The 23,780-nt window shown below is 41.1% G+C and overlaps 1 pseudogene; it reads left to right on the plus strand.

The window, feature by feature from the left end:
• Positions 1-118: 118 nt before the first annotated feature.
• On the plus strand, positions 119-1,536 carry LOC120020072 (annotated as a pseudogene).
• Positions 1,537-23,780: the final 22,244 nt, after the last annotated feature.

The following is a 23,780-nucleotide window of genomic DNA, read 5'->3' on the forward strand; positions in this document are numbered from 1 at the left end:
CATCGATTTTGTTCCAATTAAATAAAGTAATAACATAATCAATTGTTATTCCACAGATTGCGTAATGTTGTCAAATAATTCCCATGTTAATATGTCTAATATGGACATTGTCCGCCATCTCATGGAGGAACATGGAACTGAATGTCTCGTGAAGGAAACGCGAACCAATGAACGAACTACAACCCATTGATTTACGTAGCGAGTAGCGACTGGCGGCGAGTAAACCTGCGAAAACGTTAAATTCCAACTAACACATGAGCCAAATGAATCGTATAGCAAAACTGAAAGAGAGATTATAACCGGCTACAGAATGGCAAATGATGGCGTGGACTACACGATTGTGTTTCCAGATGCAATGGTCTTGGGTGAGCAATTTGTTATCGATAGCCTTGCTAGGCTAGCTAGCTAACGACACGCATCTAGCTACGTTATCTGTCACCTGAGTGTCACCCAGAGCCATGGCATGAGCTATTTAGTCAACGTTGGCCCTGGCATGTTTGTCCATAATTCAGTGACAGCTGAATTGGACAAACTCAAAGGCTGTTTGCTAACGTTAGCTAGCTAAATTAGTTGTCCTTGTTAGGTAGCTAGCTAATTTACTACGTTAATCAGATAACTCTTTTTTTTCTTCTCTCCTTTCAGATAGACACTGGCATGGAACAAAATAACCAGTTGTCATACTGCTGGTATGGGCTGGATGCAGAGACAAACATCTTGCCAAGTACAGGTCAATTTATAACGAACAGGTTGGAGTTAAACTATTGTGGTGGTTAATGATTCCTGTCATTTCAATAAATTATTAATCTACTTCATTATTAATGTGTGACTTACCTTTTCCCCCTTTTTGTTCCAGGGTTGTGTCACTATTTGCTAACAGGGCCCTTGAAGACAGTATTCATCTCTGAATCTTTTGGCTACAAGGAGCTGAGTAACACTGCCCACAAACTGCTTGAGATACTCTATGATTACGAGGTGGAAAACAGTCCCATATTTTTTCCATGTGTTCAGCAACGGGGGATTCATGCTTTACCGCTACATTGTTGAGCTCTTGCACAGTCATAAACAGTTCAGCACCCTCTGTATAGTTGGGGCTGTGGTGGACAGTGCCTGTGAGTGGGGCATTACGGGCTCTTACAGCCACTCTGGGACCCAAAATCAATGTGATGTTGAGGTATGTTCTCTTGGCACTGTTTTCTGTAACAGTTTTCCTGCTTAGGGTGGTTCTATACCCTGTGACCAAGTACATCCACAAGAACCACTACGATGCCGCCCGGGAGTGCCCTCCTACCTGGCCACAGCTGTACCTGTACTCCAGAGCTGATCGAGTGATTCGGTACAGTGATGTTGAGCTCATGGTCAAGGCTCTAAAGGAGAAAGGCGTGTCTGTTGAAAGTTTTGACTTCAAAACCCCTGCCCATGTGAGCCACTTCTGTGACTCCAGAGGAGTACTCCAATCGATGCCTGGCTTTCCTGACCAACTGCATGAAGGATTCAGAAGGGACCCAAACAAAAAAGCGATACTTGATCCAGCATTGAAAGCACACGACTGTAACATTTCTCAAAAGTCTATGTTACTTATGTTTTTGTGATTATACTGTAATGTTACACATGTACACTACCGTTCAAAAGTTTGGGGTCACTTAGAAATGTCCTTGTTTTTTAAAGAAAAGCACCTGTTTTGAGGGCCATTAAAATAACATAAAACTGATCTGAAACACAGTGTAGACATTGTTAATGTTGTAAATGACTATTGTAGCTGGAAATGGCAAATATTTTATGAAATTTCTATATACTGTTGAAGTTGAAGTTTACATGCTTCTACACCTGCATTGTTTGGGGTTTTAGGCTGGGTTTCTGTACAGCACTTTGAGATATTAGCTGATGTACGAAGGGCTATAAAATAAATTTGATTTGATTTGAATTTGACATACACTTAGGTTGGAGTCATTAAAACTTGTTTTTCAACCACTCCACAAATTTCTTGTTAACAAACTATAGTTTTGGCAAGTCGGTTAGGACATCTACTTTGTCCATGACACAAGTAATTTTTCCAACAACTGTTTACATACAGATTATTTAACTTATAATTCACTGTATCCCAATTCCAGTGGGTCAGAAGTTTACATACACTAAGTTGACTGTGTCTTTAAACAGCTTGGAGAATTCCAGAAAATTATGTCATGGCTTTAGAAGCTTTGAATAGGCTAATTGACATTATTTGAGTCATTTGGAGGTGTACCTGTGGATGTATTTCAAGGCCTACCTTCAAACTCAGTGCCTCTTTGCTTCACATCATGGGAAACTCAAAAGAAATCAGCCAAGACCTCAGAAATTTGTAGACCTTCACAAGTCTGGTTCATCCTTGGGAACAATTTCCAAATGCCTGAAGGTACCACGTTCATCTGTACAAACAATAGTACGCAAGTATAAACACCATGGGACCACGTAGCTGTCATACCGCTCAGGAAGGAGATGCGTTCTTTGATGCAAAAAGTGCAAATCAATCCCAGAACAACAGCAAAGGACCTTGTGAAGATGCTGGAGGAAACAGGTACAAAAGTATATACAGTGGGGAGAACAAGTATTTGACACTGCCGATTTTGCAGGTTTTCCTACTTACAAAGCATGTAGAGGTCTGTAATTTTTATCATAGGTACACTTCAACTGTGAGAGACGGAATCTAAAACAAAAATACAGAAAATCACATTATATGATTTTTAAGTAATTAATTTGCATTTTATTGCATGACATAAGTATTTGATCACCTACCAACCAGTAAGAATTCCGTCTCTCACAGACATGTTAGTTTTTCTTTAAGAAGCCCTCCTGTTCTCCACTCATTACCTGTATTAACTGCACCTGTTTGAACTCGTTACCTGTATAAAAGACACCTTTCCACACACACAATCAAACAGACTCCAACCTCTCCACAATGGCCAAGACCAGAGAGCTGTGTAAGGATATCAGGGATAAAATTGTAGACCTGCACAAGGCTGGGATGGGCTACAGGACAATAGGCAAGCAGCTTGGTGAGAAGGCAACAACTGTTGGCGCAATTATTTGAAAATGGAAGAAGTTCAAGATGACGGTCAATCACCCTCGGTCTGGGGCTCCATGCAAGATCTCACCTCGTGGGGCATCAATGATCATGAGGAAGGTGAGGGATCAGCCCAGAACTACACGGCAGGACCTGGTCAATGACCTGAAGAGAGCTGGGACCACAGTCTCAAAGAAAACCATTAGTAACACACTATGCCGTCATGGATTAAAATCCTGCAGCGCACGCAAGGTCCCCTTGCTCAAGCCAGCGCATGTCCAGGCCCGTCTGAAGTTTGCCAATGACCATCTGGATGGTCCAGAGGAGGAATGGGAGAAGGTCATGTGGTCTGATGAGACAAAAATAGAGCTTTTTGGTCTAAAGACCTGAACCCAATAGAAAATCTTTGGAGGGAGCTGAAAGTCCGTATTGCCCAGCGACAGCCCCGAAACCTGAAGGATCTGGAGAAGGTCTGTATGGAGGAGTGGGCCAAAATCCCTGCTGCAGTGTGTGCAAACCTGGTCAAGAACTACAGGAAACGTATGATCTCTGTAATTGCAAACAAAGGTTTCTGTACCAAATATTAAGTTCTGCTTTTCTGATGTATCAAATACTTATGTCATGCAATAAAATGCAAATTAATTACTTAAAAATCATATAATGTGATTTTCTGTATTTTTGTTTTAGATTCCGTCTCTCACAGTTGAAGTGTACCTATGATAGAAATTACAGACCTCTACATGCTTTGTAAGTAGGAAAACCTGCAAAATCGGCAGTGTATCAAATACTTGTTCTCCCCACTGTATATCCACAGTAAAACGAGTCCTATATCGACATAACCTGAAAGGCCGCTCAGCAAGCAAGAAGTCACTGCTCCAAAACCGCCATAAAAACGCCAGACTACGGTTTGCAACTGCACATGGGGACAAAGATCGTACTTTTTGGAGAATTGTCCTCTGGTCTGATGAAACAAAAATAGAACTGTTTGCCCATAATGACCATCGTTATGTTTGGAGGAAAAAGGGGGATGCTTGCAAGCCGAAGAACACCATCCCAACCATGAAGCACGGGGGTGGCAGCATCATGTTGTTGGGGTGCTTTGCTGCAGGAGGGACTGGTGCACTTCACAAAATAGATGGCATCATGAGAAGGAAAATTGTGTGGATATTTTGAAGCAACATCTCAAGACATCAGTCAGGAAGTTAAAGCTTGGTTGCAAATGGGTCTTCCAAATGGACAATGACCCCAAGCATACCTCCAAAGTTGTGGCAAAATGGCTTAAGGACAACAACGTCAAGGTATTGGAGTTGCCGTCACAAAGCCCTGACCTCAATCCTATAGAAGATTTGTGGGCAGAACTGAAAAAGCGTGCGTGAGCAAGGAGGCCTACAAACCTGACTCAGTTACACCAGCTCTGTCAGGAGGAATGGGCCAAAATTCACCCAACTTATTGTGGGAAGCTTGTGGTAGGCTACCCGAAACGTTTCACCCAAGTTAAACAATTTAAAGGCAATGCTACCAAATACTAATTGAGAGTATGTAAACTTCTGACCCACTGGAAATGTGATGAAAGAAATAAAAGCTGAAATAAATCATTCTCTACTATTGTTCTGACATTTCACATTCTTAAAATAAAGTGGTGATTCCAACTTACCTAAGACAGGGAATTTTTACTAGGATTAAATGTTAGAAATTGTGAACTGAGTTTAAATATATTTGGTTAAGGTGTATGAAAACCCTTCTGCAATTGTTAGCACAGCTGAAAACTGTTGTCCTGATTTAAAGAAGGAATACAAGTATCTGGAGCATCACCATTTCTGGATTCGTTTACAGGCTCAAAATGGCCAGAAACAAATAACTTTGATCTGAAACTTGTCAGTCTATTCTTGTTCTGAGAAATGAAGGCTATTCCATTTGAGGAATTGACAAGAAACTGAAGATCGACTGAAGATAGACACCTCACAAAGGAACTCTGCCTAGAAGGCCAGCATCCCAGAGTTACCTCTTCACTGTTGACGTTGAGACTGGTGTTTTGCCGGTACTATTTAATGAAGCTGCCAGTTGAGGACTTTTGAGGCTTCTGTTTCTCAAACTAGACAATCTAATGTAGTTGTCCACTTGCTCAGATGTGCACCGGGGCCTCCCACTCCTCTTTCTATTCTGGTTAGAGCCAGTTTGCGCTGTTCTGTGAAGGGAGTAGTACACAGCGTTGTACCAGATCTTCAGTTTCTTGGAAATGTTTCGCATGGAATAGCCTTAATTTCTTAAAACAAGAATAGACTGACGAGTTTCAGAAGAAAGGTCTTTGTTTCTAGCCATTTTGAGCCTGTAAATGAACCCACAAATGCTGATTCTCCAGATACTCAGTCTAATGAAGGCCAAATTTATTGCTTTTTTAATCAGGACAACAGTTTTTAGCTGTGCTAACATAATTGCAAAAGGGTTTTCTAATGATCAATTAGTCTTTTAAAATTATAAACTTTAATTAGCTAACCCAGCATGCCATTGGAACACAGGAGTGATGGTTGCTGATAATGGGCCTCTGTGTACGCCTATGTAGATATTCCATTGAAATCAAATCAAATCACATTTTATTGGTCACATACACATGGTTAGCAGATGTTAATGCGAGTGTAGCGAAATGCTTGTGCTTCTAGTTCCGACCATGCAGTAATATCTAACAAGTAATCTAACAATTTCACAACAACTACCTTATACACACAAGTGTATAGGAATGAATATGAATATGTACATCTAAATATATGAATGAGCAATGGCCGAACGGCATAGGCAAGATGCAGTAGATGTTATAGAGTACAGTATATACATATGAGATGAGTAATGTAGGGTATGTAAACATTATATAAAGTGGCATTGTTTAAAGTGACTAGTGATACATTTATTACATCCAATTTGTTATTATTAAAGTGGCTAGAGATTTGAGTCAATATGTTGGCAGCAGCCACTCAATGTTAGTGATGGCTGTTTAACAGTCTGATGGCCTTCAGATAGAAGCTGTTTTTCAGTCTCTCGGTCCCAGCTTTGATGCACCTGTACTGACCTCGGCTTCTGGATGATAGCGGGGTGAACAGGCAGTGGCTCGGGTGGTTGTTGTCCTTGATGATATTTTTAGCCTTCCTGTGACATCGGGTGGTGTAGGTGTCCTGGAGGGCAGTTAGTTTTCCCCCGGTGATGCGTTGTGCAGACCTCACTACCCTCTGGAGAGCCTTGCGGTTGTGGGCGGAGCAGTTGCTGTACCAGGCGGTGATACAGCCCGACAGGATGCTCTCGATTGTGCATCTGTAAAAGTTTGTGAGTGTTTTTGGTGAAAAGCCACATTTCTTCAGCCTCCTGAGGTTGAAGAGGCGCTGTTGCGCCTTCTTCACCACGCTGTCTGTGTGTGTGGACCATTTCAGTTTGTCCGTGATGTGTACGCCGAGGAACTTACAACTTTCCACCTTCTCCACTACTGTCCCGTTGATGTGGATAGGGGGGTGCTCCCTCTGCTGTTTCCTGAAGTCCACGATCATCTCCTTTGTTTTGTTGACGTTGAGTGTGAGGTTATTTTCCTGACACCACACTCCGAGGGCCCTCACCTCCTCCCTGTAGGCCGTCTCGTCGTTGTTGGTGATCAAGCCTACCACTGTAGTGTTGTCTGCAAACTTGATGATTGAGTTGGAGGCGTGCATGGCCATGCAGTCATGGGTGAACAGGGAGTACAGGAGAGGGCTGAGAATGCACCCTTGTGGGGCCCCAGTGTTGAGGATCAGCGGGGTGGAGATGTTGTTTCATACCCTCACCACCTGGAGGTGGTCCGTCAGAAAGTCCAGGACCCAGTTGCACATGGCGGGGTCGAGACCCAGGGTCTCAAGCTTAATGATGAGTTTGGAGGGTACTATGGTGTTAAATGCTGAGCTGTAGTCGATGAACAGCATTCTTACATAGGTATTCCTCTTGTCCAGATGGGTTAGGGCAGTGTGATCGCGATTGCGTCGTCTGTGGACCTATTGTGGCGGTAAGCAAATTGGAGTTGGTCTAGGGTGTCAGGTAGGGTGGAGGTGATATGATCCTTGACTAGTCTCTCAAAGCACTTCATGATGACGGAAGTGAGTGCTACGGGGGCGATAGTCGTTTAGCTAAACAGGAACAATAGTGGCCCTCTTGAAGCATGTGGGAACAGCAGACTGGGATAGGGATTGATTGAATATGTCCGTAAACACACCAGCCAGTTGGTCTGCGCATGCTCTGAGGACGCGGCTAGGAATACTCGTCTGGGCCGGCAGCCTTGCGAGGGTTAACACGTTTAAATGTTTTACTCACGTTGGCTGCGGTGAAGGAGAGTCCGCAGGTTTTGGTAGCGGGCTGTGTCGGTGGCACTGTATTGTCCTCAAAGCGAGCAAAGAAGTTGTTTAGTTTGTCTGGGAGCAAGACATCGTGGTCCGCGACAGGGCTGGTTTTCTTTTTTTAGTCCGTGATTGACTGTAGACCCTGCCACACACCTCTTGTGTCTGAACCGTTGAATTGCGACTACTTTGTCTCTAAACTGATGCTTAGCTTGTTTGATTGCCTTGCGGAGGGAATAGCTACACTGTTTGTATTATAAAAATAAGCCGTTTCAAGCAACAATAGTCATTTAGAACATTAATAATGTCAACACTATATTTCTGATCTATTTTATATTTGAATGGACAAAAAACTTGCTTTTCTTTCAAAAACAAGGACATTTCTAAGTGACCCCAAACTTTTGAACGGTAGTGTATAAATCTGTACTAGTAAATCTGCAACTCCACTGGACACCTTATTTCAAATGCTTAAGTTTTTGGAGTTGAAGACAACAAATCAAAATTATACAGGTGATAACCAAATTGGTACTATTTGTGAATCTTAAATCTTTAATCCACTTGTTGATGTTTTCAAGAGAATGTGATTGACTATGAATGAATGTGCTTATTAAACATGTGTTTTTCAATTGTGCATTCTATAAATTAAAAAAGCATTATGTCATCATTTGCCTTTCATTTGGTCTACTTGGTTAAAAATGTGGAACTGTAGATTACTTTGGAAAATTGACAATTCAAGTTTGCCCTGGCCCTTACATGATTTTTTTTTTTTTATGATAGGTTTAAAGGGGCAATCAGTAGTTGCTACATCTGTTTTTCAAATTATAAATGAATGATATGCACCTATTGATTCTTGAAGAATAGAACTTATAAATGCCTCATGAGCTTGTGAACTCATGAACTGTCATACCCCATCAGAACCCAAAATGTATGCTTGTTTTACTCCAATGTTTGTAAACAAAGTAAATGATTTAAAAAACTCTGTATAGCCTCAAAACATGGTTCAAACTATGTTCATCATGGATGGTCAGTCCTTGCATCCTTAGCTCTGTCTATGAATTTGATAGTGGTTACATTTCTCCAGCCTCATCCCTCTGCTTTTTATCAAAATGGGTGGAGAGGCGCTTTGTTATTGTTTCAACTGCTGATTGCCGCTTTAAACAGTTGATTACAATTAAATAACATGTCTCAGTTGTGGTAATGCAGTGTAGCATTCATAATTACTTTATGCTGAAATAGTAAATATTGCATCACACAAAAGGTAATTTGTAGGTATTATTTCTGACTTAAATGTTTATATTTATATCCTCTTCCACTCAACCTAGCACTGCAGATTGTGCGTGGCTACCTTTGGCCTTGTCTAAAGAGAGATATGTTACCTCAAGGCAGACAAACTCAGTCTTTGCCTCACCAGACATCAGCAATAGTTTGAAGAGCAGGGCTCTGAGTTGGTCAGGCAGATATGATTATTGAATGTCTCTGACTGTCATGTTTGACATTTTGAAGCGAGTCATTGGCATTTGTCTCTCCGGAGGGCTCACCCTGGCACTTCATACATCATTTAGAGCCACTCGAAGGAAAATGAGAAGGGAAAAGTTTATATATCTGCAGAGACAGATGAACATCGCTTATTGGAGTGCATAGTAGATTTTTTTTGTTCCCTTGGCTTGGGTTGGGTGGCTGCATGGCTCATGTTGCCAAATGGTTGTTTTGGAAATGTTTGACAGCGATGCAGACACTTCCTGCTGACCTGATTTAAACCTAACTGACTCTCTGAGTTTAAGGTTTGAACTTTTCTTTTAACAGAAAGAAAAATGTAAATGTACTGTTAGAATGCTGGAGGTGGTTAACAACGCAAGGAGACAACATGTCTGGATAAAAATAATGAGATGAAGAGCAAGCATGAATAACCATTTGGATTGTGTTCCCAATTAATGAAAGTCTGAATTGCAATATTACAAAAGACATTAAATAATTCCTGAGGTGATTTGTGGGTAAACTATGGCCAAGTCTATGACAATACAGACACACACAGCGGCTCCTAGTTGGAATGGTTTGCCAAATATACAAACCTTAAAGGGGAGTGTGTGTGTGTGTGTGTGTGTGTGGTGTGTTCTTTGTCTTTGTATACATTTATTTTCTTTAACTTGGACGACCTTAATATTCCTGCCTTATTTTCTCAAAATGTTGATATGGGGCATAAATGGGGGGATTTGTTCTAATTACACAAAAAAAATGTTGATGACATGCTTTGTTTAAATGGTTTTGCATATAGTCTCAATCAGCTGACACGAATGAGGTAAAGTTGACACTAAAGTTGAAATAGAGATCCAGTGTAGGATTGGTTGAAATTGGAGCAAAACAATGTCAGGTGACAATTGAAATGTCAGCTGAAGTTGTCACAAATACACTAGTCATCTGTAATTGAAACCCTCCTCATCTGGTGTTTTGCATCTAGTTTATTCATTATTTTGTTAACTTAAAAAAGAGTAAACAATAACCAAAGACGTTGTTCTGTGATTTTAGCAGTACATGAAAGGGACTATTCAGAGATTCTCTGTTGGTCAGTATTCTATTTGAGTGATTCACCAACATTTGTCTACGAGCAAAAATAAATGGGCAATAATCTTCCAAAAACCTGTCACAAACCTCCCAAAAACGGTCAAACAATTATTCATATACTCATCCAAGTATAAATCTATTCAATCTGTTCACTAACAGGCAAGGTCTATAGGCTATAATGGCAGCATTGTTGTGAGTCAAATTCTGGAAAACTAGGCAGGGCAAATCAATGTGTTCACATAGGCCTATAGTAGTTGTTGAGCTGTGTTGTGGCCACACTGAACCACAGTAACATTCCTATGCCTGTGGAGGGCAGCATTTAACCATTATTTTCAACAACAGTATTTATTCAGCGTCTCACCACATTACATACAAAGACTACACAACATATTATTTTTATTTAAGTGTGTATAATTACTGTAATCTTTCTCATTGCTATTAAAATATAGAAAAGGTCATTGTTCACATTTAGTTGTGTATTTTACAGTATCTTATTTTACACAATTTTACCATCCAATGGCCTTCAAAAAACCGCAATGCCTTTATGATAGACTTTCATTGAGGTAACACTAGTCAGGCTGTTACTGACAGTCGAAGCTCTAAAGAGGTTGCTCTGATCTGAAAATGCACTGAAATTGACCCAGAAGTTAATGAAGTCTCTCGTCACAATGAGGGAAAATTGTGGTGAAGAGGAGTCAATGGGCCTCTTTAGCCTCCTCTTCCATGGAAAATGGCCACTGTCAAGCTCCTTAAATTAGAAGATGCTCAGCGTTCATACAGCAAGCAAGGCAAGCACCAAGATGAATGGTGCTAAGTGGTAGAATTTGGCAATAAAGCAACATTTTCTCAGTTTAGTATCATATACAGTACCAGTCAAAAGTTTGGACACACCAACTTATTCAAGTTAATTTGTGTAATTTCTGTCGTTCTTAATGCGTTTGAACCAACCAGTTGTGTTGTGACAAGTTAAGGGTGGTATACAGAAGATAGCCCTATTTGGTGAAAGACCAAGTCCATATTATGGAAAGAACAGCTCAAATAAGCAAAGAAAAATGACAGTCCATCATTACTTTTAGACATGAAGGTCAGTCAATGTGGAAAATTTCAAGAACTTTCAAAGTTTCTTTAAGTGCAGTCGCAAAATCCATGAAGCGTTATGATGAAACTGGTTCTCATGAGGACCGCCACAGGAAAGGAAGACCCAGACTTACCTCTGGTGCAGAGGATAAATTAGAGTTACCAGCCTCAGATTGGAGCCCAAATACATGCTTCACAGAGTTCAAGTAACAGACACATCTCAACATGCACTGTTCAGAGGAGACTACGTGAGTCAGGCCTTCATGGTCAAGTTGTTGCAAAGAAATCACTACTAAAGGACACCAATAAGGAGAAGAGACTTACTTGGGCCAAGAAACACAAGCAATGGACATTAGAGAGGTGGAAATCTGTCCTTTGGTCTGAGATTTTTGGTTCCAACTGCCGTGTCTTTGTGAGATGCAGAGTAAAGTGAACGGATGATCTCCGCATGTGTGGTTCCCACGTGAAGCATGGAGGAGGAGGTGTGATGGTGTGGAGGTGCTTTGCTGGTGACACTGTCTGTGATTTATTTAGAATTCAAGGCACACTTAACCAGCATGGTTACCACTGCATTCTGCAGCGATACGCCATCCCATCTGGTTTGCGATTTGTGCTTGTTTTTCAACAGGACAATGACCCAACACACCTCCAGGCTGTGTAAGGGCTATTTGACCAAGAAGGAGAGTGATGGTGCTGCATCCTATGACCTGGCCTCCACAATCACCTAACCTCAACCCAATTGAGATGGTTTGGGATGAGTTGGACTGCAGAGCGAAGGAAAAGCAGCCAACAAATGCTCAGCATATGTTGGAACTCTTTCAAGACTGTTGGAAAAGCATTCCTCATGAAGCTGGTTGAGAGAATGCCAACGGTGTGTAAAACTGTCATCAAGGCAAAGGATGTTTACTTTGAAGAATCTCAAATATACATATATTTTGATTTGTTTAGCACTTTTTTGGTTACCACATGATTCCATATGTGTTATTTGATAGTTTTGATGTCTTCACTATTATTCTACAATTTAGAAAATAGTCAAAATAAAGAAAAACCCTTTTCGGTGTGTCCAAACTTTTGACTGGTACTGTATGTCTCGACCATCAACCATGTACTGTAGCACTAAATCTAAAATGAGTTCCTGTTGTTCCTTTTGAACAATAATATAACAATGAATTAACAAAAGTCAATGAAACATTTGGAAGGCAATTACACACTCAGCCAAATACTCAGGTGTAGCTAAACAGCAGCCAAGTCCACATCTTATTGTACCATTGCAGTGGAGGTTTCTGAGGGGAGCTCATAATAATGTGTTTGATGTATTTTATACCATTCCACTGACTCCGCTCCAGTCATTACCACGAACCTGTTCTCCCCAGTTAAGATGCCCCCAACCTCCTGTGGTACAATGATAATATCAAACAATCACATCTTATGTAATACCCTGTTGAAACCATATATTTGAAAACTAAGTTTAACTACAGCCATTGCATTGGAGCCTATGTTGGTTTGCATTGCATCAAACACTTACTTTAATGGGCAAATGTCAAAGAAACCACATGTCAATCTTTTAAAGAGTCACTGTTTAGTTGAATTATTTAATGTGCTGTCCATTTAATTATTTTGTGGCTCATTTGACTTTCAGGTCACTCGGACTCTTGATGTTGCTCGAGATGTGAGGAGAAGAGAGATGGTGTCACGTTCTGACCTTAGTTTCTTTTTTATGTCTTTGTGTTAGGTTGGTCAGGGCGTGAGTTGAGGTGGGCAGTCTATGTTCTTTTTTCTAGGTTGTTTGTTTTCTATGTGTTTGGCCTGGTGTGGTTCCCAATCAGAGGCAGCTGTTTATCGTTGTCTCTGATTGGGAGCCATATTTAGGTAGCCTGTTTTCCATTGTGGGTTGTGGGTGGTTGTTTTCACCATTCGGGACTGTTTCGGTTTTATTTTTGATTCTATTGTTGATTCTATTGTTCTTTTTGTATTTTGTATTCATTCTATTAAAAGATATTATGGATACGTACCACGCTGCACATTGGTCCGATATTTCCTACTCCTCCTCAGACGACGAGGACGAAAGCCGTTACAGATGGACACTATCTGTTGAGCTGGAACTTCTAAATCTGTGAAGATACAAATTGCATTTAGCAAATAAAACTGTTGCGTATCTTACTTACCTTCCTAGAAAGTCTCGTTAAACATCTATATATCAAACTTAACTGAATTCGCCTGCTGTGGAGAATATAGCCATCGTCGCTTCAACAAGAGCTTGTCTAGGTTTTGTTGGATCAGGAGTTGGGGAGGACGGCCTGTTCCAAGCAAGCTGAAGACCTCTTTTGTGACCGTGAACATCTCTTCTGTTGCATGCAGGGAATTTTACACAATAGATTAAAAATAGGCATCAGCCTTGGAATTATTGTTTCAGGGGGTCTCGAGTATTTCCATATGTCTCAAGCATTTCTTGTCTTGCTCTTCAGCATGCAGTGCCTGCTCAACAACATGAGATTGGATGATGTGAATCAATGCTGGACACAGGAGCGAATGGGTTTTCCAAAGTTTGTTGGAGGACTCAGTACAATGGCCGTCTTAAATACAGATGGATGTGTGACCTGTACACTGCCTGCTGTGTAGACCATCAACTGTGTACAGTAGCACTAAACCTACAAGAGAGAATGGTCTCTCTTCCACCAGAGTTATGTCTCTCAGAGGCTGCTTTTGCTCTGAGTTTAATGTCAGGCTATATGTCTGATTTAAGCAGAGGCTTTTTGAGGTGGAACACTGTATTTTGATTTATTACATTTTGCAAGCTATAGGCCAATGCATTGCCCAATTTTATATCAGTGGATGATGTAGATTGAATCGTTCACATATGTCTGTTCTCCTCAGATGATGTGTGCAAAAATGATGAGGCAAAATATGATATTTAGATTTATTATTGAAGTCATGATTTAGGTTCACTGAGTTTGATTTCCATTCAACATTCAGTAGGTTAAATACCAAATCAGGTTCCTTCTTTTCAAACAAAATAACAACAACACCATGCATATAGCAAAGTGTTATAATAAATGTAGTATAGTAATACTGCTCCTCTACCCACATTTAGGGCCAACCTCCCTATTCAACCCGCTACATTCCGTTTTAAAGGTTGAATGTGAACAGATATGTTTGGTCACCTTTTCCCTCTTCCATCTGGCTCTTGTAAGCTCATAGGCTTTTGTTTTCCAGCCTTGACTGTCTGGAGTCAGGAAACAGACACTAGACATCATCCCTGGTTTGTCCTTCCGTCTCTACTGCCCTCACACTACTCTGGCACAGAACACTGACGTTTACTGAAAACACACTAAGGGTTGTTCCTACTTCCTGGTCCTACCCTTTCCTCTGCAGCTGTTTTGGCTGACTGACTTGTTATGAAGTTGAGCAGGGAGCCACGAACCAGTCCCCTCTTCCCTAATGAGCAAAGTGTCCCGTGGAACATGCTGGTGACAGCACGGCACCCTCCCTCGGTTTCAAAGCCAGGGAGCTATAGGGACCAAAGTCAGCTCTGCTTTGAGACACTTTAAAAGGTTTCCCTGGTGCTTGGATTGAAGAATGAAGAGAGTGAGAGAGAGAGAGAGAGAGAGAGAGAGAGAGAGAGAGAGAGAGAGAGAGAGAGTGGGGAGTGGGGGTGTGTGAGCTGGACTAGACATGGAACCAACTGTCATCATCAGAATCCCCATCTCCCATCAGCCCTCCACTTAAGAAGGGAAATAAAGAAAGAGACAGACACGGAAGCCCTCAGCGTGTGCGCAGCCCCTCCCAGCACACAGGGCGAGCAGAAGCCAGCGCGGCCTGTTCAAAGGGACTCTGCTGCTTCACAGATGCCCTTCAACTGAACACCTCCTGTTCAGCTGTGTGCTGCTGCCGCATTTGACAAGCAGCAGGCTCTCTAGTTAAAGCACTGTCAAATTAGATGTACAAAACAAACTGTGTGTCAGCTAGGCGTCGCTGGTGTGATGGCGGTGACGGTGTACTGGGCCATGTGTGTGTGTGCTCACGCTTATGTGTGTGTGCTTGTGTGTTTAATTTGGCTCGGAGCGGGAGAGAGGCACACGGGGAGTGGCACTGGCGAAGCGTGTCTAATGAGGGGGAGAGCAGTGCCTGTGTCTGACAGCCAACCAGTGTGGGACTCTCAAAAGCCACAAGCCACACAGGCCCAGGCACAAGCTAGAAGCCTTTTGATACTGCCTCACGCCTTGTCGTCCAGCCTCCTGTCGACATGGACTGTCTTTGTGTGTTTTTGTTTTATTCCATGCAACCTCTAGGGTATAGGTTTCATACGTTTTAAAATACAGGGGCACAAAATACAGTTCTTCTCATTGTTAAATGAATGTGATAATCATCAACGGTGAGTAATGAACCTCTATTTTGTAGAGTATGAATACAATCTGAGGTATGTGAGTCCCTATGGGAATGTCATGCAGTTTCATAGACTATTTGTAGGTTAATAAAATAATTGAGAATCATATCATATAACCCATTTAAGTTTATTTTAATAGTCATCTTAATAATCCACATTTTCACTTACACTATTCTCTCTATCTTATTATATAATCTTCTCATGAGAGGTAAACACACGGTAGGTCAACACTCTACCATTAGTATTCGTCCTATGCAGAGGCAAACATTATTAATTACACTATGATAATGCAGTAGTTAATGGAAATAAATATCAATGATAAATGGCTTCATGCTTATGTAAAGCCAGTTTCCCTGTGGGCTGGGTGGAACTCCACATATACGTCCCAAATGGCACCCTATTCCCTTTATAGTGCACTACTTTTGACCAGGGGCAATTGAGCTCTGGGCAAAAGTAATGCACTATAAAGGGGATAGGATGCCATTTGGGATGCATACAGCCCATGTAAATAAAGAAGACCTTTGCTTTCCTTGGAGAACCAACGGCCATGGCAGCATCATCATAATCCTCCTCCATGTGCTTTAGGAGGTTGGAGGAGTGTTTAACTTTGCTCTCATTAGTAAAATGTTATGATTTATGCAGTTGCCGGCAGACTAATATCTTTAGAATTTTGCCTAGAAGCCGATTCATCTTTAAGATTGATGAGGGGATGTTGCTCTCTATGCAAAACACATTAAAGCTAAATGAGGAGTCTATTACTCAAATGTGGCTGATAATTCGTTAGCTAGACCCCACTAACTAAGCAGATTTAGAAATGACATGGCGATGATAGCCCCACCTCTGAAGTGCAGTACATGAACTTAACTTTCCCCCACCCCCACAATTTTCCCTGACACACACCACTTATCTGCATACAGTACAAGCTCACTTTATATAATTAATTCTCTCTCCTCGTCCCCTGTACCAGTTGTGTGGAAAATGCACAAGGGACTCTTGATGTGCCTGTGTTTGTGTGAGCATGACCTATACATCATGGCTTGATTAACATACAAGGCTTTATCTATCTTTCATCTAACATGGTCCTCCTAGTCTCTCAGCTACTCCGCCAAGGATTCCGATCATGCTTTTAGTCTCCGCTGTTCTCCTCTTTTCTGGTTGTAAGAATCCTTAAATGTAACTACTAATACATTTAATATGGTTCATTGGTATTCCCCGTATAGACCTGACAAGTATAATGTTTTAGTTACATTACATTGTAATTTAGTTCCCTTTGAAACATGATGTTGTTTTCTGGAGAAAAAAAAAGCTCAACATAAAATAGAAGACAGATTTTGAATGTTTTCATCATTATAATTGAATGGAGAAAATACAGCTTAAGAAAAAATATAGCAACACAGCCAAATAAATAACATTGAACAATTAATTGTAACACAGAGAAACTGCAGAAGGGAGATAGGTGTTGTTGTCTGCAGCCTCTGCAGTAATAACTGGGTTCTTGGCATGAAGAGATGGTGGGAAAAAATACAGAACAAAAATATGTACTCTATCTTTGGGGAGGAAATTGCACTGTGGGTGGATCAATTCGGCTTTGTTCCCCAGGAAAGGAGAATCCTGTCACAAGGGCCCATCTGAATTAGTCAACACTGTTCTTTTGTCTTTTTAATTGTAATAAGTTCATTACATTTATTGTACCTTACAAAATGAGTGATAATAGAGGTGGATTATGGTAGATTTTCCTCTTCTGTGATGTACCACTTTAAAATGGACAGAAAACCATGATGTCATGCAGTTTTCTAAGCATCATTACTTTCTTATATTCCTCTATCGTCGGTGCCTTTATTTAAGTATTTTCAGTTGTTCCTTTTGAATAATACTATAATAATGAATCAACTAAAGCCAATGAAACATTTGGAAGGCAAGTACACAATCAGCCAAATACTCAGGTGTAGCTACACAGCAGCCAAGAGACAAATCACAAGTGCACAGGACATCTTATTGTACCATGATAATATAAAACAATCATAATCTTACATAACAGAATTTGCAGTTCAATAATTTTAATGATGACACTGTTCAGATAAGTGCTTTCTCATAAATTACAGCTGCAATGCATAATTTGGCAGCTATCTGAAAGTGTATTGTGGCATATTCCAGCTACAGCGGGCATGCAGTCAGCAGGACTCCTGCTCTGAGCCTTGGATGTCCACTCCACTCCAGCCAAATGAGCAAGGCAACACTAAAGCGCTGCAAACCTGCAAAATGGCCGACCTATACAAGGCAGATCTTGTTTTGAATGGTCGTTTGGTACTAATTAATGGACTAGGGCCCATTCCTGGCTTCGAATGAAACACCAACGGTATGAATTAAACATGGTGCATCCTTCATCTTGGCACTGCAAACTCAGGGAGACAAAACAGTGTGGAATGCCGGTGACCACGGCTGCCATTGAGGGCTAAATGCGTCACGGAGTGCACTTCACTTCACCCTATCCCCCGAGCACAAATTGCTATCTCCACGGTTGCCAGTGGCATTAGCACCCAACAGGATCAGCTTAGCTGACAAAAGTTCATTTGCACTAATGATGCTTTATTCTCCCCATTACATTAAATCATATTGTTCCTCCCTATTCACTGTCTGCTGTGTGTGTGCCAGCTAGGCCAGCATGGTTCCTTCCTTCCTGCTACAATGTCATTTAAATAATATAAATCTTATCTGGAAAATATTACAGCTCAATTACCTGAACCCTGGCTAACGCCTCTACACTGTAGTAGAGTCAGTGTTGCTATTGCCATTGCTGGACCTTACAGTTCATGATCCAATGTTAGAATTAGCTGGTCCACCCATTACGGACACATTGACTTAAATGGGGATTCCCGTTCTAGTGACTCTATTTCTATGGATCCAACAAGGCCTTACTTAAGCGCAGGGGCGGTTTATTACTGTGATAAAAAAAAAGAAGGTAAATTTCAAGGTTTACCAGTAAACTACCAGCTTTTTGGTAACTTTCAAGGAATATATGGAATATTATCAGATGACATCTAGTGGGGTTTTTGGGTACTTCAGATTATCACAGGCGTCTACAATGATCTCTGGCCCTCTGTGCATCCTTATCACATGTCATTGTAAAATAGAATGACAAAGCTGTAAAACATTATCTTAAATACAAACCATCAACTTAGTGAAAACCAATGGATGTTTAATATGAGGGTTTCAGCACGAAATATCTTTTATATATTTTTATAAACTTTTATTTATTTGACTATGACAATATGTCTTTGTTGTGAAAGTTTTGGAGAAAAAGTTAATTGGAAATAAAGCCTTTGTTGATTAGATGCTTTTTTCATTAATTAGGCTACTCTGGCACTGCACGGCAAGCGGTACCGGAGCGCCAAGTCTAGGACCAAAAGGCTCTTCAACAGCTTCTACCCCCAAGCCCTGAGACTGCTGAACCATTCATAAAAAGCTTCTACCCCCCCTCTTGTACACTGCTGCTACTCACTGTTTGTTAGTTACCTATGCATAGTCACTTCGCCTCCACCTACATGTACAGATTATCTCAACTAGCCTGTATCCCTGCACACTGACTCGGTACCGGTGCCCCCTGTATATAGCCTCGTTATTGTTATTCTTATTGTGTTACTTTTTATTATTACTTTTTATTTTAGCCTACTTGGTAAATATTTTCTTCTTCTTGAACTGCACTGTTGGTTAAGGGCTTGTAAGTAATCATTTCATGGTAAAGTCTACACTTGTTGTATTTGGCGCATGTGGCAAATAAAGTTTGATTTGATTTGACTGTATATGAATAAAAATAAATTCAAGTATAAATGACCAAAGTTACCATAGATTGCCATACATTACATGTCAATTACCAAAATTACAGAAGATTCAGGTAACTTTGATAAATTATCGGTAGCTTTGCAACCCTACTTAAATGTTTGGATTGCAGTCTTGTGTATAGAAATATATGTGACACCTTTTCTTCTGGAGTTTAATCCCGGGCTCCAATAGTCGATTCAGGGGACTTTGACACTGTCTCCACTTCCTCTCTGAACCTACAAGTTACCTCAGGAGGAGAAAAACATAACCCTTTCAATTTGAGGGAAACCACATAATAACATTTCAATAATTATATGAATCTCTCATCAGGCATTTCCCCCTACAGCAGCATAACAAAGGACTGGTGGAAAGAGAATATTGTGGAGCTACTGTTCTCTATTTTCTTCTGAAACCTTTGTTAGATATTGTAAATTAACAAGTAATTACTAGTACTGCAGTTTGATTTTGAGAGAGAACATGTTTACACATGGGCACTATATGCACTTAAAATGTTTAATGATGCAACACAAACATGTCTTGTTTATGATGCATGCTTAAGTGGGGGATTATGCAGTAGTCATTGAGCCTAGTAACGAATAGAGTTAGCATTAATGAATACATTAAGGCTTGCTTTTGAGATTGTAAAATAGTATTTTACACCCTTTCTAAACATTTGCTTTATCTCCCTACAGTCCCTATCCATCCTATAGTATAGCATCATTTGCTTTCTACAGGAAAAAGTTGAGTGCCCCAAGTCTGAGTACACAGGCCTACCATCACATCAACTCTAACTTCATTGTCATTAACGTCTGATTAATGAAATAAATGGTTTTAGTCCGAAACATTGCAGTACACTCTGCAGCACATTCGTTAGAAGTAATTTTGCAATTGGTTTAGAATTATGGATGCTGCATAGGCTATGACATCTGTTTGAAATAATAGGCAATATTCATTTGTTATCTTTAATTGTTCTCCAAGAGAGGCTTTTAGTACAGATGACATATGAATCTATTAGAAAACTTTGCTTTCCCATTTAAACAAAACAGACATGAATAATTCCATTTGGACTGTTTTCAGGACCATGTTGGATTACAGTGTGTGTGTGTGTGTGTGTGTGTGTGTGTGTGTGTGTGTGTGTGTGTGTGTGTGTGTGTGTGTGTGTGTGTGTGTGTGTGTGTGTGTGTGTGTGTGTGTGTGTGTGTGTGTGTGTGTGTGTGTGTGTGTGTGTGCGTGTGTGTGTGTGTGGTGGGGGGGTTTAAAGAGCCTCTCTATTTCATGGTAACATTTGAGGACAACGTAGGGAAAGAGATTAGAAAGATGTGGCTTTTTATATCTCCAGTACCATGGTGATATGAAGGACAAAGTGGATTAAGCTTTGACGTGACCTTTCATAACAAGTTCTGTTGTTGTGCAGCTCATAAATCTATCTGCTTGAATACAAGCATGCTCCCACTTTCAAAAGGAGGTTTTGTGGAAATTACATTCTTGGCCATGATTCAACTTTTTCTTTGTTAAGACTCTGGACTGGAGTAGAAGTGTTACTTTGCTGCTATGTCTTATATGTTAAACATATTTCAACATTAGTTGACGAACTGTGTCTGTGTACTTGTATGATACTTGCATTTTTTATATACAGTATTGCACAAACTATCCATTGATGGGACAACAGAGATTTTCGGGAATCTTAATCCAGTACAGGACATTCTCCACAGTAAACATTTAGGGTTAGTTGAGTTAAAAAACATATATATATATGGTTGTGTCCCAAATGGCACCCAATTCCCTATATAGTGCACTACTTTTGACTAGTACCGGGCATAAGGCACACGGTGCCATTTGGGACTTAAACTATGTCTGCAGCTCTGAGATGCATCCTATCTTTTTCCCCATCCTATAGGCAGCAACAGAAAGTCTGATGTCACCAATAAGACAGTAATCCAGTCGTCCATTAGTGGCATACAGTTGAACTGGGGGCCAAGGATATCTGACATACAGTGGAACTGGGGCCAAGGATATCTGACATACAGTGGAACTGGGGCCAAGGATATCTGACATACAGTGGAACTGGGGCCGAGGATATCTGACATACAGTGGAACTGGGGCCAAGGATATCTGACATACAGTGGAACTGGGGCCAAGGATATCTGACATACTGTACAGTGGAACTGGGGCCGAGGATATCTGACATACAGTGGAACTGGGGCCAAGGATATCTGACATACTGTACAGTGGAACTGGGGCCGAGTATATCTGACATACAGTGGGACTGGGTCCAAAGGATATCTGACATACAGTGGAACTGGGGCCAAGGATATCTGACATACAGTGGACCTGGGGCCAAGGATATCTGACATACAATGGAACTGGGGCCAAGGATATCTGACATACAGTATCTATGAAAGAAAAAGGTCACGAGCTGCTGGATGATGGCTCAACAGTTCAAATGACAAGCCCATTATTAGTTCCTGCCTTGACATCTGCCCCAAAATCATGGCCGTATCGAGCTTGACATTTTGCTTCTTAAATCTGAGACAGTCTCTCTCCAGTATGAATTTGATGTTTGTTGAAGGTCTATCCTTTCTGATTCTCTGTAACAACACTCATGATGAATGGTTGGAAATATTCCAGTCAGATGTTATTAGTGATATTCAGAAAGCTCTCTTTGGTCTGGGAGTCAGTTACCACAGAGCCTTTTCTCTGGTATTTTTATAGAAGAGATGCACACAAAATGATGTGTATCTTAGCCTTGTATAAATGTTTTCAGGGTTCTGCTCTTTTAAACATTAGTTTGATTGTTACGGATCCCTCCGGTACTGTTGCTCATTCGGAGGTCTATGTCATCGGCCTCTAGGAACTGAACTGTGTCATTATGCACATCTGGTCTCCATATTCTCCCCTGATTATTAATTGTACAAATGTGCCCTTTGGTTCTCCATTGTCTTGTCAATTATTGTTACAATGTCCGTTGGTAGTGTGAGTACCTGTGCTGTGTTGTTTTGGCTTTCGTGCCACTTCTATTACGCAGATGATTACGGGTCTCGCCCCGGTGTATTTATTCGAGGTACTCCTCGCTCTTTTGTTTGGGTTCAACCCTGTGATTTGTATACGTGTTTCTTTGTTCTTCATCCCCTTGCCTTTACATGGCACGCTGTAATTTGGGTCAATAAAAAACCCTATTACGCATTCCTGTGCCTGTCTCCCGATCCCTTTATACCAACGTGACATTGATAGCCTACATATTTAGGCATGGGCGCAACTTGGGTTTTAGAAGTGGGGGGGGACATCATTTTTTTATTTGATTGATTTATTATTTTTATCCGGTCGGATAAACACTCCAAACTGCCTGTCCAACCGTTCATTGGCATGGTGATAAAAAAAGGTACTAAAGCACACCGTTGCCTCGGACATGTCCCCCCGTCCCCAGTGAAAGTTGTGCCCCTGTATTTAGGCATTTGCCGATCCATCACATGATTTAAAGTCAAATAAGACAGAGTTACATTAACCGTTAACACCATTGCTCTAGAATCTCTTGGCTCTTGACACCCAAGGAGTTAAGGAGCCTTTTGCATGGGTGACGTGAATGAAACGTAATAAAGGTAATTTACTGCAAGGCAAATTCCATAGCTAAAGGGTTCTTATGTTAAATAGCTCTGTGACCTTTAGCGGCTGATTTCATAAGGAAAGCACAATCAGATTAGTCCAGGGAGAAAAAGGTCAAGCGCGTTCACAGTTGTGGCCGTTCAGCTCGGCCAGGTAGAGATTATTTCAAAGTGGCATCCCGGAAAGAACCTATTGGCTCCAAGTGAGGGGACAGTTAACCTTTGTGGCCCCAAAATCTGTTTGCATAAAGGGCAACATCACAACATGGTTCGCATATTCTCGTTTTCATGTGCTCAATGGATACTTGGCTGAAAGCACCGTCATCCCCAGTGATTCCCTTTAAGAATATTTGTCTTAGTCTTTGTGTTTTATTAATGAGCTTAGAAGATGGCTTTATTGAATTCTATCGACAAACCAGACGCTGACTATCCTCAAAACTTATCACGTTGTCTGTCTCCCCAGTCTCCACCATCTCAAGCCTTGCCATGATTGTATCCTGCTACCACTGGACTTTAAATGACATGTCATTCTATTATACTCATCCCTCTTACACCTCTCAGGTGTCCCTTTTACACCAAAATCAAGTCACATATAACCTATAAATTGCTGAGGGGCACTAATCGTGGTTCTGGGAGAGATGGAGAATGGCCTGTTTTATCTAAGTGAAGGGCAGAGGCAGCAGACACAGTGGATGCATCCCAAATGGTGCCCTATTCCCTATATAGTGCACTACTTCTGACCAGAGAACTATGGACCCTGGATCCTGGTCAAAAGTACTGCGCTATATAAGGTATTGGATGCCATCTGAGAAGCATCCACACGGTGGCTGTGCAGGGGGATGATGCAATTGGTCGCCACAGTACAGATGACATTAACTCTGAGTTTACCTCACCTTCAGACATATCTCCACACCCCTCTTAGGCATGTCTCTGAGTTTACCTCACTTTCAGACATATCTCAC

Source organism: Salvelinus namaycush, chromosome 25 (genome assembly GCF_016432855.1).
Source record: "Salvelinus namaycush isolate Seneca chromosome 25, SaNama_1.0, whole genome shotgun sequence".
In the NCBI taxonomy this organism is placed as follows: domain Eukaryota; kingdom Metazoa; phylum Chordata; class Actinopteri; order Salmoniformes; family Salmonidae; genus Salvelinus; species Salvelinus namaycush.